Consider the following 14,810-nt stretch of genomic DNA (forward strand, 5'->3'; position numbering starts at 1 on the left):
GCATTGCAGTTAAAGAAAAACACATGAGACAGTTGACTGTAAACTGCATGTTAACTCTTACAACATACAGGCTTGAGATCACATTGCCATAACGTCCTGACAGTCCCATTGAAATAACGAACGTTCCTCTCTCCTCTGAGAATAGGACATGGAGCGTCACAGATCAGAAACGGTGACTTTTTGTAACCTGACTTGTGTTCAAATCAGGTGAAACTCTATAGGTCTTATCTCCTGATCTCTCTTATCTCCTTATCTCTCATCTCTCTTATCTCCTATCTCCTCTTCCCACAATCCCATACAAGATTTCTCCCGTGCATCCCCCATACTCTGGAATGCTCTACCTCAGCACATCAGATTCTCCCTTACCGTGGAAAGCTTCAAGAGGAACCTCAAGACCCTCCTCTTCCAACAAGCCTACAACCTACAATAGCCCTCAGTCCAGTAGACCACTGCGCAACCAGCTCTGTCCTCACCTATCGTACCATCACACCTTCCCTGTAGACTGTGAGCCCTCGTGGGCAGGGTCCTCTCCTCCTATACCAGTCTGTCTTGTACTGTTAATGATTGTTGTACGTATACCCTCTTTCACTTGTAAAGCGCCATGGAATAAATGGCGCTATAATAATAATAATAGGTCGTTGTGGTGTCCAAGGGGAGGAAAAAACGAAATAACCTGTACTAGGATGTGATTGTTGCCTTTTATATTGTGTCATAGTCCAGTACCAGGCAGTAGCAAATTCTGGCCCACTGGAGAGAGGGGAACTGCACTGCGACAGCTTCTAGTTTTGTTATAATTAAACAACCAAAAATTCTAATCCTAGAGAATAAAAACAAATGTGTGTGTGTGTGTGTGTATAATATAGAGATAGATAGATATAGATATATATATAATTTATTTATTATATATTACAGTTAGGTCCAGAAATATTTGGACAGTGACACTATTTTCGCGAGTTGGGCTCTGCATGCCACCACATTGGATTTGAAATGAAACCTCTACAACAGAATTCAAGTGCAGATTGTAACGTTTAATTTGAAGGTTTGAACAAAAATATCTGATAGAAATTGTAGGAATTGTCACATTTCTTTACAAACACTCCACATTTTAGGAGGTCAAAAGTAATTGGACAAATAAACCAAACCCAAACAAAATATTTTTATTTTCAATATTTTGTTGCGAATCCTTTTGGAGGCAATCACTGCCTTAAGTCTGGAACCCATGGACATCACCAAACGCTGGGTTTCCTCCTTCTTAATGCTTTGCCAGGCCTTTACAGCCGCAGCCTTCAGGTCTTGCCTGTTTGTGGGTCTTTCCGTCTTAAGTCTGGATTTGAGCAAGTGAAATGCATGCTCAATTGGGTTAAGATCTGGTGATTGACTTGGCCATTGCAGAATGTTCCACTTTTTTGCACTCATGAACTCCTGGGTAGCTTTGGCTGTATGCTTGGGGTCATTGTCCATCTGTACTATGAAGCGCCATCCGATGAATCTGGGCTGAAAGTATATCCCGGTACAATTCAGAATTCATCCGGCTACTCTTGTCTGCTGTTATGTCATCAATAAACACAAGTGACCCAGTGCCATTGAAAGCCATGCATGCCCATGCCATCACGTTGCCTCCACCATGTTTTACAGAGGATGTGGTGTGCCTTGGATCATGTGCCGTTCCCTTTCTTCTCCAAACTTTTTTCTTCCCATCATTCTGGTACAGGTTGATCTTGGTCTCATCTGTCCATAGAATACTTTTCCAGAACTGAGCTGGCTTCATGAGGTGTTTTTCAGCAAATTTAACTCTGGCCTGTCTATTTTTGGAATTGATGAATGGTTTGCATCTAGATGTGAACCCTTTGTATTTACTTTCATGGAGTCTTCTCTTTACTGTTGACTTAGAGACAGATACACCTACTTCACTGAGAGTGTTCTGGACTTCAGTTGATGTTGTGAACGGGTTCTTCTTCACCAAAGAAAGTATGCGGCGATCATCCACCACTGTTGTCATCCGTGGACGCCCAGGCCTTTTTGAGTTCCCAAGCTCACCAGTCAATTCCTTTTTTCTCAGAATGTACCCGACTGTTGATTTTGCTACTCTAAGCATGTCTGCTATCTCTCTGATGGATTTTTTCTTTTTTTTTCAGCCTCAGGATGTTCTGCTTCACCTCAATTGAGAGTTCCTTAGACCGCATGTTGTCTGGTCACAGCAACAGCTTCCAAATGCAAAACCACACACCTGTAATCAACCCCAGACCTTTTAACTACTTCATTGATTACAGGTTAACGAGGGAGACGCTTTCAGAGTTAATTGCAGCCCTTAGAGTCCCTTGTCCAATTACTTTTGGTCCCTTTAAAAAGAGGAGGCTATGCATTACAGAGCTATGATTCCTAAACCCTTTCTCCGATTTGGATGTGAAAACTCTCATATTGCAGCTGGGAGTGTGCACTTTCAGCCCATATTATATATATATATATATATATATATATATATATATATATATATATATATATATATATATATATATATATATATATATATATATATATATATATATATATATATATATATATATATATATAACTGTATTTCTATATGTATATATTATACACATATACACATATATAATATATAATATATATATATATATATATATATATATATATATATATATATATATATATATATATATATATATATATATATATATATATATTATATATTTTTTCTTTTAAAATGTGTGTCTGTGTATATGTATATAATATATCTGGTCCCGAAAGAGAAAATGTGCCAGAGGAAGAGAGCTGATACAAATAACTAAGAAATTTAAACTGTTATTAGATGCAATTCAGAATAATTACTGTAAATATTCCTGTATTGTAAAAAAAAAAAAATAAAACTGTTCCTCTTGGCATAGTATCCCTGCACGTCGCTGACAATCTCAATGATAGTCTCCATTTGTTTCTCAAATCCAATTATATCAGTCAAGCTGTTTGATCTGTACATTACCAGTGAGTGAAAGCCGGAGTTTGTTTTCCTGAAATTCTCTCACGTCTTTATATAGAAATATTCCTCTCTAATGAATTGTGCATCACGTTGCCAGGAATGACCGGTTATCTGCCAGTTTACATGATGGCAGAAAAGCCTCGGGGATGAGAACTACTATATGGGAAATCATGAATGATTACAAGCAGCCTCCATCATTAAATGTAAAGGCGTCCTCCGGGGACGACCATGGGAAATGGCCAAATGTACACACACAAAGTTAGGAATATTTTGCTTTTGGATAAAATTTTATGTCAAAGGTAAAAAGTTTACTCTGCAGTGATATTTTATCATGACGATTGGGCATTTAAGTAGAAGCATGCCATGGTGATTCCTCATCTCAAACAATTGAATGAAACCAAAGCTAACAGTAGTGGTGGGTATCCCCCCACCCCCCAAGAAATGTCAGTCTCAATAACTAACTTGTCATCTGGCCTTGAGCATCAATTGCAGCTTGACAATAATGTCTCCTGCTGGTCACAAGTGGAGTTATGGTCTGCGGAGGCCGCCATCCCACTCCTTGAAGGGCAGCCCTCAGGTCATTGAGGTTCTGGGGTACATAGTTAGAAGCCTCTACACAGCGATTAAGCTGATCCCATAGGTTTTCTATGGGATTGATATCTGGAGAAAGTGCAGTCCACTCCATTTGATGTACCACAGTCTCCAGCAATTGTTCCCTAATGTGGAGACCTCGATGAGCTGGAGCATGGTCATCCATGAAGATGAAATTAGGCCAGTGTTGTTCAAGCAGTGGCACAATGACTGGATAAATATATATAATAATAATATTAATTTATATAGCGCTGTTAATTTCACAGCACTTTACATACATTGGCAACACTGTCCCCATTGGGGCTCACAATCTAAAGTCCCTATGAGTATGTCTTTGGACTGTGGGAGGAAACCGAAGAGCCCGGAAGAAACCCTCGTAAACTCGGGGATAACATACAAAATGATGTTATCCTAGTATTAGGGTCTGTCACTGTACCATTCACTCAGTGTAGCGCAGTTGTGTATAGACTAGACACCCCAGCCCTCACTGTAACACCCACCACCACGAAAGGTTTGTCTGGTGACAGCAGTGTCTGATGCATACGCTCTTCTTGATGTCTCAAACATCGTTGGCAGCCATAATTTTTGCTCAGTGTGAATTGACTTTCATCAGTAAACAGCACTGAGGTCCACTGGTCCCTCAAATCTAGCATAGATGGATGTGCCTGGTGGTGTGGTCAGGTACTCTTGCAGGCCATCTAGCCCTAGACCACGCTGATGGTTTAGAATGGTCTGATGTGACACTTCGGTGCCTCTCACCTACCATAAGTATGCCTGGAGTTGAATAGCGTTCATCAGCCGGTTCCGAAGGCCATTGTTCTCAATTAAGTGGTCATCCGTATGGGACATGACCAAAGAATGTCTACTTCTATGTCTTTCTGTGACTCTTTCAGTCTCCCTGTATCTCTGTTGAAACCTGCTGATGACACTCTGTGATGCTCTAAGCTGAGTGGCCACTTTCATCTAAGAACATCCTGCTTGAAGCCTCGCAATTTCGCGGTACTGCTGATCTATTGTTAGGTGTCATCTTGATCTAATTATGTCAAAATGTGAACAGCAAGATGATGAGGACTGTTTAACACCGATTCGAATTTGAACCCCAAAATTAAATTTATTGGGTGACTCATGGTTCAAACACCTGTTGTGAATTTTGCCATTAACCTCCTTGTTAGAGAACAGAAAGTTGTGCAAAAAGTCCTGAAACACTGAACAATTGGACATGAGCAACCAAAAGATTAGAGAAGGTCACATTAAGTTCCCCTGGAGAGGTCAGGGGGCATTTTAGGGTCATCCTGAAATTTCACTCAAGAGAAAAAGATCCCTAACTTTTTGTGAGTAGTGCAAGTTTTACTGACACATTGTTTTCTAGAAGCTGTATGCAGAGCATTAGTTTAGTTTATTTCACAGAATTTTTTCTTGAGGTTTTTTTGGAATCCACTTATTTTATTTGTTTATTTTTTATTTATTTTCTCATTAACTCATAGATGACTTGAATGGCCAAGATCTAAGGCAAATCGTGCATGCTGTGAATTTTTTTTTTTTTTGTCCTCAGACTCAATCTAAGGAAACAATTGGATATGTGCACTGCCTCACTGAATAACGTTGGACCAAGCGCGATCAATCAGTGTGTTTTTTTTTTTTTTTTTTTTTTTTTTAAATCGGATTGCATTCTGGGAGAAAATATGATTGTATGCACAAGGCCTTAGCGTATGCGCCCACGATCAGGATCCGCTGCGCCCTGGATGAGGCGGGTCCTAACCAGCGGAGCCGCGAGTCTTCACCGCAGGAGACCACAGCTGCCCATGATCTGGGTTCGGGGCGCAGTGGTCTCTTGCTTGTGATCACGCAGCAAAGAATTAACATGCTTGTGGCTCGGAAAGCCGCACTGCAGGTCAGTTTACGCTGTGGGCCGTACACTCAGATTGGGCATGGGATTTCTAGAAATCCCATACACTGTGCTTGTACTGTACAACACAGCGAAAATACTCTGCATCCAAAACACTGATCATAGGCACGTAGCCTTAGTGTGACGCTGCATAGAGTGTGTGTGTGTGTGTGTGTGTGTGTGTGTGTGTGTGTGTGTGTGTGTGTGTGTGTGTGTGTGTGTGTGTGTACTTGTTTTGCTATACTTGTGGGGACATGGACCTGAATACACACCAACAGTGTGGGGACCTCTGTCTTCGTGGGGACCAAAAATCAGGTCCCCACAAAGCTGCCAATGCTAATCAATGGAGAAGACCTTGTTTATACACCTAGCATCAAAATCTCAAGTGTCCTCTTTATACACATATATAAGAGAAAGTGTGTATGAGTGTGTATGAGTGCATGTGCTCAATGTGTGTACACTCCCTCTCTGGTGCCTTTGTGGTACTGCAAGCTGATACACACTTCAGAAAAGCCTCAAGATTCCACCTCTGGCAAACCGAGGTACTGCAGGCTCTCACACAAATTTGTTTAAAGTGTGTTGTGGGGACACAGATACAGTCTTGGTCATATGACTTAGCAGTAGTGGTGTACAGGGTCTTAGCAGTAAAGAGTATTCCATATTTCTGCCAGATACCCACAGAGATATTGAAATCTGAAAAAAGAGACTTCTGCTCATGGAAGGTAAGAACTGCTCACATAGGGTTCAACTCCACAGCAAACAACTCTCTATTTTATGCTGTATGTTGCTCTTTATATGTTTGGGGTGACTGCACATAGGGTTGCATAATGTGGATTATGAATATAAGTGTACACAAGGTTCGTAATGTGGATGATGAGGGATAGATATCACACATACCCAGCTTTCCAGTAACTGTACTGAGCAAGAGACATGGGGAATGAGCATAATATATGTACAGTATACAGTGTAATGGATATACAGTATCACACATACCCAGCTTTCCAGTAACTGTACTGAGCAAGAGACATGGGGAATGAACATAATATATGTACAGTATACAGTGTAATGGATATACAGTATCCCACATACCCAGCTTTCCAGTAACTGTACTGAGCAAGAGACATGGGGAATGAACATAATATATGTACAGTATACAGTGTAATGGATATATCCCACATACCCAGCTTTCCAGTAACTTTCCTGAGCAAGAGACATGGGGAATGAACATAATATATGTACAGTATACAGTGTAATGGATATATCCCACATACCCAGCTTTCCAGTAACTGTACTGAGCAAGAGACATGGGGAATGAACATGATATATGTACAGTATACAGTGTAATGGATATACAGTATCCCACATACCCAGCTTTCCAGTAACTGTACTGAGCAAGAGACATGGGGAATGAACATAATATATGTACAGTATACAGTGTAATGGATATATCCCACATACCCAGCTTTCCAGGAACTGTACTGAGCAAGAGACATGGGGAATGAACATGATATATGTACAGTATACAGTGTAATGGATATACAGTATCCCACATACCCAGCTTTCCAGTAACTGTACTGAGCAAGAGATATGGGGATGAACATGATATATGTACAGTATACAGTGTAATGGATATACAGTATCCCACATACCCAGCTTTCCAGTAACTTTCCTGAGCAAGAGACATGGGGAATGAACATGATATATGTACAGTATACAGTGTAATGGATATATCCCACATACCCAGCTTTCCAGGAACTGTACTGAGCAAGAGACATGGGGAATGAACATGATATATGAACAGTATACAGTGTAATGGATATACAGTATCCCACATACCCAGCTTTCCAGTAACTGTACTGAGCAAGAGACATGGGGAATGAACATGATATATGTACAGTATACAGTGTAATAGATATATCCTAAATACCCAGCTTTCCAGTAACTTTCCTGAGCAAGAGACATGGGGAATGAGCATAATATATGTACAGTATACAGTGTAATGGATATACAGTATCCCACATACCCAGCTTTCCAGGAACTGTACTGAGCAAGAGACATGGGGAATGAACATAATATATGTACAGTATACAGTGTAATGGATATATCCCACAAACCCAGCTTTCCAGTAACTGTACTGAGCAAGAGACATGGGGATGAACATAATATATGTACAGTATACAGTGTAATGGATATACAGTATCCCACATACCCAGCTTTCCAGTAACTGTACTGAGCAAGAGACATGGGGAATGAACATGATATATGTACAGTATACAGTGTAATAGATAGATCCCACATACCCAGCTTTCCAGTAACTTTCCTAAGCGATTAAATAGTTGGTGAATAAACATGATATATGTGTAATATATAAAGGATAAGGGGACCTCTTAGCGGACCTTAAATCTGAGTTAAGTCTAAGGGTACGTCCACACGCTGCGGGTGTATGGTGTCTGGAATCCGTATAGACTTTGACCGCTAAATGCGGCGGTATTCCAGAGTATATATACCAATTGGTCGGCGTATATATGGCAGTAATAGGGTGGAATAGCGGCGGTAGTTCCTTACCACCGCTAATTCCCGCAAGAAGCCGCGGCTGATATTTAGCCACGGTTTCTGCCATGGTAGCATAAAGCCCACTATAACCAATTAACTTACCATTAATAAAGAATAAATACTCAGACACATGACATTTGGATAAAAATGGCCGTGGTGTTTTATTATTGGTAACTTGATAAATTAAATTCACCATATTATTGAAATTCAATAACCATAAAATTCCATAAATACCACCATAAAGTACCATTAACCACTTATAAAACCACAATCCACCCAACATAGTTGGGCGATTTTTTCCCAACTAATAAAACATCACGACAAAAATAATAAACAGTTAAAAACCATGACTTTACACTGGGAGGGCGGGCGGGGGATTCTTCTTTCTTCACAGCTGGAAACTGACACAGCTGGCTCACAGCTGGCTCCTTATAAAGGCAAGTCTCCTGCATATTTACCTCTGTCCACCAATGACAGACTTTAAAAATTGGCGCGCAGCAGGCTGACCAATCACACAGCCTGCTCGCGTTACTCACAGGGGGCAGATTAACCCCATAAATTCCCATCATAACAACTTCCATTACCACCACGCAGCAGGCTGACCAATCACAGCAGCCTGCTCGTGTTACCACATGAAGGGAATTAACCCTTCATTCCCCATACTGAATTTGGCACCGCTCAATGCCACAACTTAAACTTGAAACACCTATAAACATACTGTCAGGGGGCCCATGCCACCATGTAATCACCAGGCTATACGCTGCTGGTGATTATACATGGTAGCATAAAGCCCACTATAACCAATTAACTTACCATTAATAAAGAATAAATACTCAGACACATGACATTTGGATAAAAATGGCCGTGGTGTTTTATTATTGGTAACTTGATAAATTAAATTCACCATATTATTGAAATTCAATAACCATAAAATTCCATAAATACCACCATAAAGTACCATTAACCACTTATAAAACCACAATCCACCCAACATAGTTGGGCGATTTTTTCCCAAACGGCCGAGTATTAACAATACGAGGCCCCCCCCCCAAACACCGCAGCCATTTTTCTATCATATTCTGGATACCCACATTAAAAATGTCCAGACCAACGTCAGAGAGATGTACCCCATCAGACCTGTACAGGCCAACCGTAAAACCTTCCAGATCACTATGGCGATATGAGAAGTCGCCCAAACTAACAAAAAATTTTGCCATGTCGCGATTGACACGTTTCCTTATTTTTTCCAAAAAGGCAAGCTGGCCATTCCAAACCAGTCTCGGAACAATTTCAGAAAAAATCAATGCTGAATAAGGAAAAAGATTCTTTAATAACGCAAAATCTCTGCGGAAATTAGATAACAAGTCCAAAGTCTTTATTTTACCCAAGTCATTCCCTCCAATGTGTAAAATTATAAGGTCAGGATACGGATGAGTCAACAGCATACCTTTTAAGGTGCCAAGTAAATTAGAAAATTTCAGACCCCTTATACCGTACCAAAAAACATTTATCAGTTCATACTGAAAAGATAAGTTTTCTGTGTAACTTCTACAAGCCGCTCTCCTCTGCGCCCAGTGTATAAACGAATGGCCTACAAGCCAAATCACCATTGGGCCTAGAATTGGAGAGAGACAGAATAAATTAATTATAATAAATTCGGGCGTATATACAACTGATAGCGTTTTGACGCCCATCTGCCAATTTTACCAATTCTTTTTCCCGTGAGGCCAGCTCTTGCTGCCTCGGTTGCCGCCCCGATCCGAAAAGAATGTGATGAGAAGTTGGAGCTATCTAGCTGCAACTTAACCATACATTTTTTTTAATATTGCATTAAATTGAAACTTAGTGGCAGGCGAACCGTCTACATGTAAAAACAACAAACCCGGGGTATCCCCCCGTACAGTAAGCCATTTACATAAATTGGTGACGGGGCATATACATGAATCCCATAAAGGACGCAACTTCACAGAACACCCTTTACCAAGTTGATCCATTTTGGACCTACTAATAAATAACACCGCACAAGAGTCAGATACATAAACATCCTTTCTATATAAACCCGAGGTGTTGTACCGACTATGGGACAACAACTCACTAATTCTGAGTGCTGCGAAGAAACAAAGCACAAAAGCTGCACGAAATAAACATAACTCAAAATTGTTAAAACAAACTTCACTCAACATAAACCATAATCTTTCTAAGAGATTCACGGATATAGGCCTGCGGCGATCAGGCACAACACAACCTTTTCTACAACCCTTTAGCGCCTGCCGAACCACAAATAAGCTTAATAGAGACTCCTCACCATATAATTTTAAGAAAAAAGAAATTCCACAAAATGTTTTATACAAAAAATTATAACGATAACCTAAACCAACATAAAAATTCAAAAAACCAAGTGCTGTCGACACATCACACTTGCGGGGAACCAGATTCCTGGAATCACAAAATTGATTCCATGCCAACCAAGCAGCCGAGTATGCCTTCCAAGTCCCTGGTGCAATAGAATTTTTAATGGAATCTGCTACTAATCCAAAATTGCCTCCCACAACTGGGACGGGCATGCAGTCAAAAGGGGATCCATCTTTCCTGAACTCTTCCTGAATTCCTCTAACCGCTGAGAAGAGAGGTAAAAAACGGAAGCATTATTGCACTCAGGAGCAAAACGAGCCTTCAACCAAATATTCCACTTCAGACACAATAGAACCAATCTGCGCAATACACCACCCAGAAACCTACACTTCACCACCAAGGTGTTCAAAGCAAAAACCAAACCTTGACAATGCGATATGAGTATAATCCTCCCATTCGCTAGTTCCTTACCCCAAATATGCACTGAAACAAAAACCGGAAAAAGCTCCAACAACACCTGCTTCTCCAGCAAACCTTCCGACAACCAAGATGAAGGCCATGAAGAAAAGCACCAGTGTGTACGAAAAATCGTACCGAACCCCACTTCCTTAGACACCCCTGTAAACCAAAGGAGATCCTGAGACAACATAAAATCCTGTTGAACGCAGCTAATCCCGTTGAAACTTTCTAAAAATTCATACCAAATTCTTAAATCCTTCCTCATCTCACACGAAATTCTAATGTGTGAACCTGAACACCTAACACCCTTAGTTGCATCATACAAACGTCTGGAAAACACTCTCCCCATTGGCAGAATTCTTAATGCAAAGTTCAAACCACCCAGCAGAGATTGGAGCTCTCGCAGGGTACACTTTTTCTTCACTAAAAAACTCGCAATACAGCCTTTTAACTTCGTAATCTTCTGGCCAGGGAGCCTCAATTCCATTTTCTGTGAATCCAGAACAATCCCTAAAAACTCAAGCTCCGTACAAGGGAAAACTGTTTTATCCTGAGCTAACGGCACCCCAAAAAACTTCATCAAACCCAAAAATTTATTTAGCAATTGCAAACAACGTCCTGACCTACCAACAAAAAGGAAATCGTCCAAATAATGTAACATACCCCCCTCTGAAAACCCCTCTTGAACTGACCAATGCAAAAACGTGGAAAAGGACTCAAAATAATAACATGATAAAGAAAAACCCATAGGGAGGCACCTGTCAAAATAAAAAGAGCCCTCAAAACAAAAACCCAAAGAATTAAAACCCAAGGGGTTAATTGGCAGAAGCCGGAAGGCAGACTTGATATCAGATTTGGCCAGGAAACAATCCGGGCCAAACGTCCGTAGCAAATCCACAGCCTCATCAAAGGATGTGTAACTCACCGAAGATGCATTAGGATCAATAGCATCATTCAGTGAGCTACCTGCTGGATAAGACAGGTGATGTATGATCCTAAAAGAATCAACCTCCTTCTTGGGGACAACCCCCAAAGGTGATATCCTAAAATTTGTAAACGGAGGAAATTCAAAAGGACCAGACACCCTGCCTAACAACAGCTTTTTTTCAATATGTGCCCTGACAACCTCCTTATGGCTATCAACTGATTGTAAATTCCTAGTTACATTACAACCTATACCTTCAAAAGAAGGTACAGGAAAACCTGCCTGAAACCCACTACGAACCAGAGCTGCCTTCGGCCTGTCTGGAAAACGGTCTAGCCACGGGAGCATTCCTTCCAGGCTCACTGGAGTCTGAGCCTTTGAAAAACTGCTCCCTAACACCAGATGGCTGTAACGTGGACTGACCATGCTTTTTAAAACATTTAAACAAGGGGTGAGCCCCGCCACAAAACGAGCACTCATGGCGAAAGCGACAGGTACCCTGCCACTTGCACGAGGACTCATTGAATGCAAAGCACACCCCCCTTTTTGAATTGACATTCACCTGCTGTCTGTGAGGGTTCTGTCGCTGAGGCAGCATTAAATTCAGCCATAAACCGACATCTTTAACACCCCACTTGACAGCAGGGTGAACCGCCAACTTCTGCCTGAAAGACTCATCGTAATTCAGCCACGCTAAGCCACCGAAATTACGATAAGCCTCCAGAATACAATCTTGGTGCTGAAACAAACCACTACACAATTTAGGAAACTTCTCCCCAAGAACTGCAGCATAAATGGAGAAAGCCTGTAACCATGAATAAAATGATTTAAAATTTTTCTTTCGTTCTGACTCAACCTCTTGTTTTCCATCCGGTTTCTCCACTTTATGCTGCAGTTCCCTAGCAACCGGTAACAGAGAAAAGATCTCTACATATTCTTGTCTCCAAATCTTTTCCTTAAGGGAAGCACTGAGATGAAAACCCAAAGGGGAAACATCACATGTCAGTGCTTCCTTTAAATGAGACTCTGCCACCCCAGGGAACCTGTCCTGAATAGAAACTTCAGCAACAGGTGCCTGGGGTAGCACTACATGGCCCCCAAGCAGTTCAGACAAAGTCCTAATGACCATGTCCTTTACACAATTAACATTGGGTGCTCCAGCAAGGGGGCTCTCACCATGTCCTCCGCTCCCGGGTCCATCCAACGCGCTGTACTGGGGTTGACGACCTCCGCTCGCTGCGACGTCCTCTTCGGATTCTTCTGTCGAGCTCCAGACCTGCGTCGCCGCCGCCAAAGCCCCAGCTGAGCTCTTTTGCAATGGGGCTGGCGGTGCGTACAGGCCCGTGAGCGACCCAGGATCTCCGCTATACCCGGCCACAACAGCCGGAGCGGAACTCCCGACGGCGACTTCCGGGATAATCGCCCGCCGAGCCTTCTGGGAGTCGCGCCCTGATGACGCGGCCAAATCTCGTCGGCTTCTTGGGCGGTCTCGCGATGCTCCGGACCCTCCTCTCGCCGGAACTCCCGCCTCTCGCGATGTCTCCGGCGTCTTCCTCCCATCGCCGCGCCGACCGCGAGCAGATGCCGACCTCTTCCTCCCTCCGCCGGACCGCTGAGAACATGATGCAGGCGGTGAGTAGACGTCGCTCTTCTTCCTCTTCTTCCGCAGGGATCTCCGGACGTCTTCTCCTTCTCCGGGCCGCAGAAGTTCTTCCCTCCGCGCAGGAACGCCGGCGAGATCCGAAGCTGGATCCAGGACCACTTCGGCGGCTTCGTTCACCGGCGCCAGACACCTCTTCAGCCACTCCTCGCCGTCCGCTGCGCCGACCCGAGCCATCATCTTCTCCAGGAGGGACTCCATCTGGATTCTTCTTTCTTCACAGCTGGAAACTGACACAGCTGGCTCACAGCTGGCTCCTTATAAAGGCAAGTCTCCTGCATATTTACCTCTGTCCACCAATGACAGACTTTAAAAATTGGCGCGCAGCAGGCTGACCAATCACACAGCCTGCTCGCGTTACTCACAGGGGGCAGATTAACCCCATAAATTCCCATCATAACAACTTCCATTACCACCACGTAGCAGGCTGACCAATCACAGCAGCCTGCTCGTGTTACCACATGAAGGGAATTAACCCTTCATTCCCCATACTGAATTTGGCACCGCTCAATGCCACAACTTAAACTTGAAACACCTATAAACATACTGTCAGGGGGCCCATGCCACCATGTAATCACCAGGCTATACGCTGCTGGTGATTATACATTCTAGCATGTCAAATTATCGGACGGATCCTGTCCGTCAAATTGACATGATGCGGTTGAGAATAACGGCAGTCCAGATCAATTTCCGGATGAAAATAATCCGACCAATGACATCAGTACTGGTTTTGCTGGCGGCTACGGATCAGCCGCCACAAATCCGGCATGTGTGGACGAGCCATAATTCTCATCTGTTAGGTAATTCTGTCACAGACTTCATGGTTGTTATTGCAATTGGCAAAATTAATTCCACCTTTTCTGCAGGTTTTGAGGTGCTTTTTTGGCGCTCTTATGTGCGGCAAAAGCGCCAAAAAATACACTGCTAAGATGTTGCAAGAGCGCTCTGACAGCGGTTCAATTCTAACCTATAAGCAATTTCCGTTTGTATTCCGCAAGAAATCCGAGCGGCAAATTGACAAGATGTGGTTGAAAATTGCCGCACTGCGGCCTGCTTTCCACGGTGGCAATTTTCCGCCCTGTGTGAACTGCTTTTTGCTGTTCACACAGGGTATAATGGAGGGCGTGGACGCAGTGGCATTTCCGTGCAAAACCTTGTGAAAAATCCACCACGTCTGAACGTACCCTTAAATGACTTGTCAAATTTACTATTTGCACTTCATTCACACTGCTGCTGTTTTTGTGGCCGCATTTGCGGTCCGTTCTTGCAAAAGTGGGACGCAATTGCGGCCGCTCGAAAGCGGAGTATGTGGAATATATATCCCTTACACTATATAGATATCATGTTCATTCCCCATCTAGCTTGCTCAGGAGAGCATCTCCCTCCCCCG

The 14,810-nt window shown here is 42.6% G+C and overlaps 1 protein-coding gene across 1 annotated transcript in view; it reads left to right on the forward strand.

The window, feature by feature from the left end:
• Positions 1-14,810, forward strand: part of HS2ST1 (heparan sulfate 2-O-sulfotransferase 1) — a 219,351-nt gene that overhangs the window by 47,155 nt on the left and 157,386 nt on the right. The gene's annotated exons all lie outside the window — the stretch shown is intronic.

The sequence above is a fragment of the Anomaloglossus baeobatrachus genome, chromosome 8 (genome assembly GCF_048569485.1).
Source record: "Anomaloglossus baeobatrachus isolate aAnoBae1 chromosome 8, aAnoBae1.hap1, whole genome shotgun sequence".
Taxonomy (NCBI): domain Eukaryota; kingdom Metazoa; phylum Chordata; class Amphibia; order Anura; family Aromobatidae; genus Anomaloglossus; species Anomaloglossus baeobatrachus.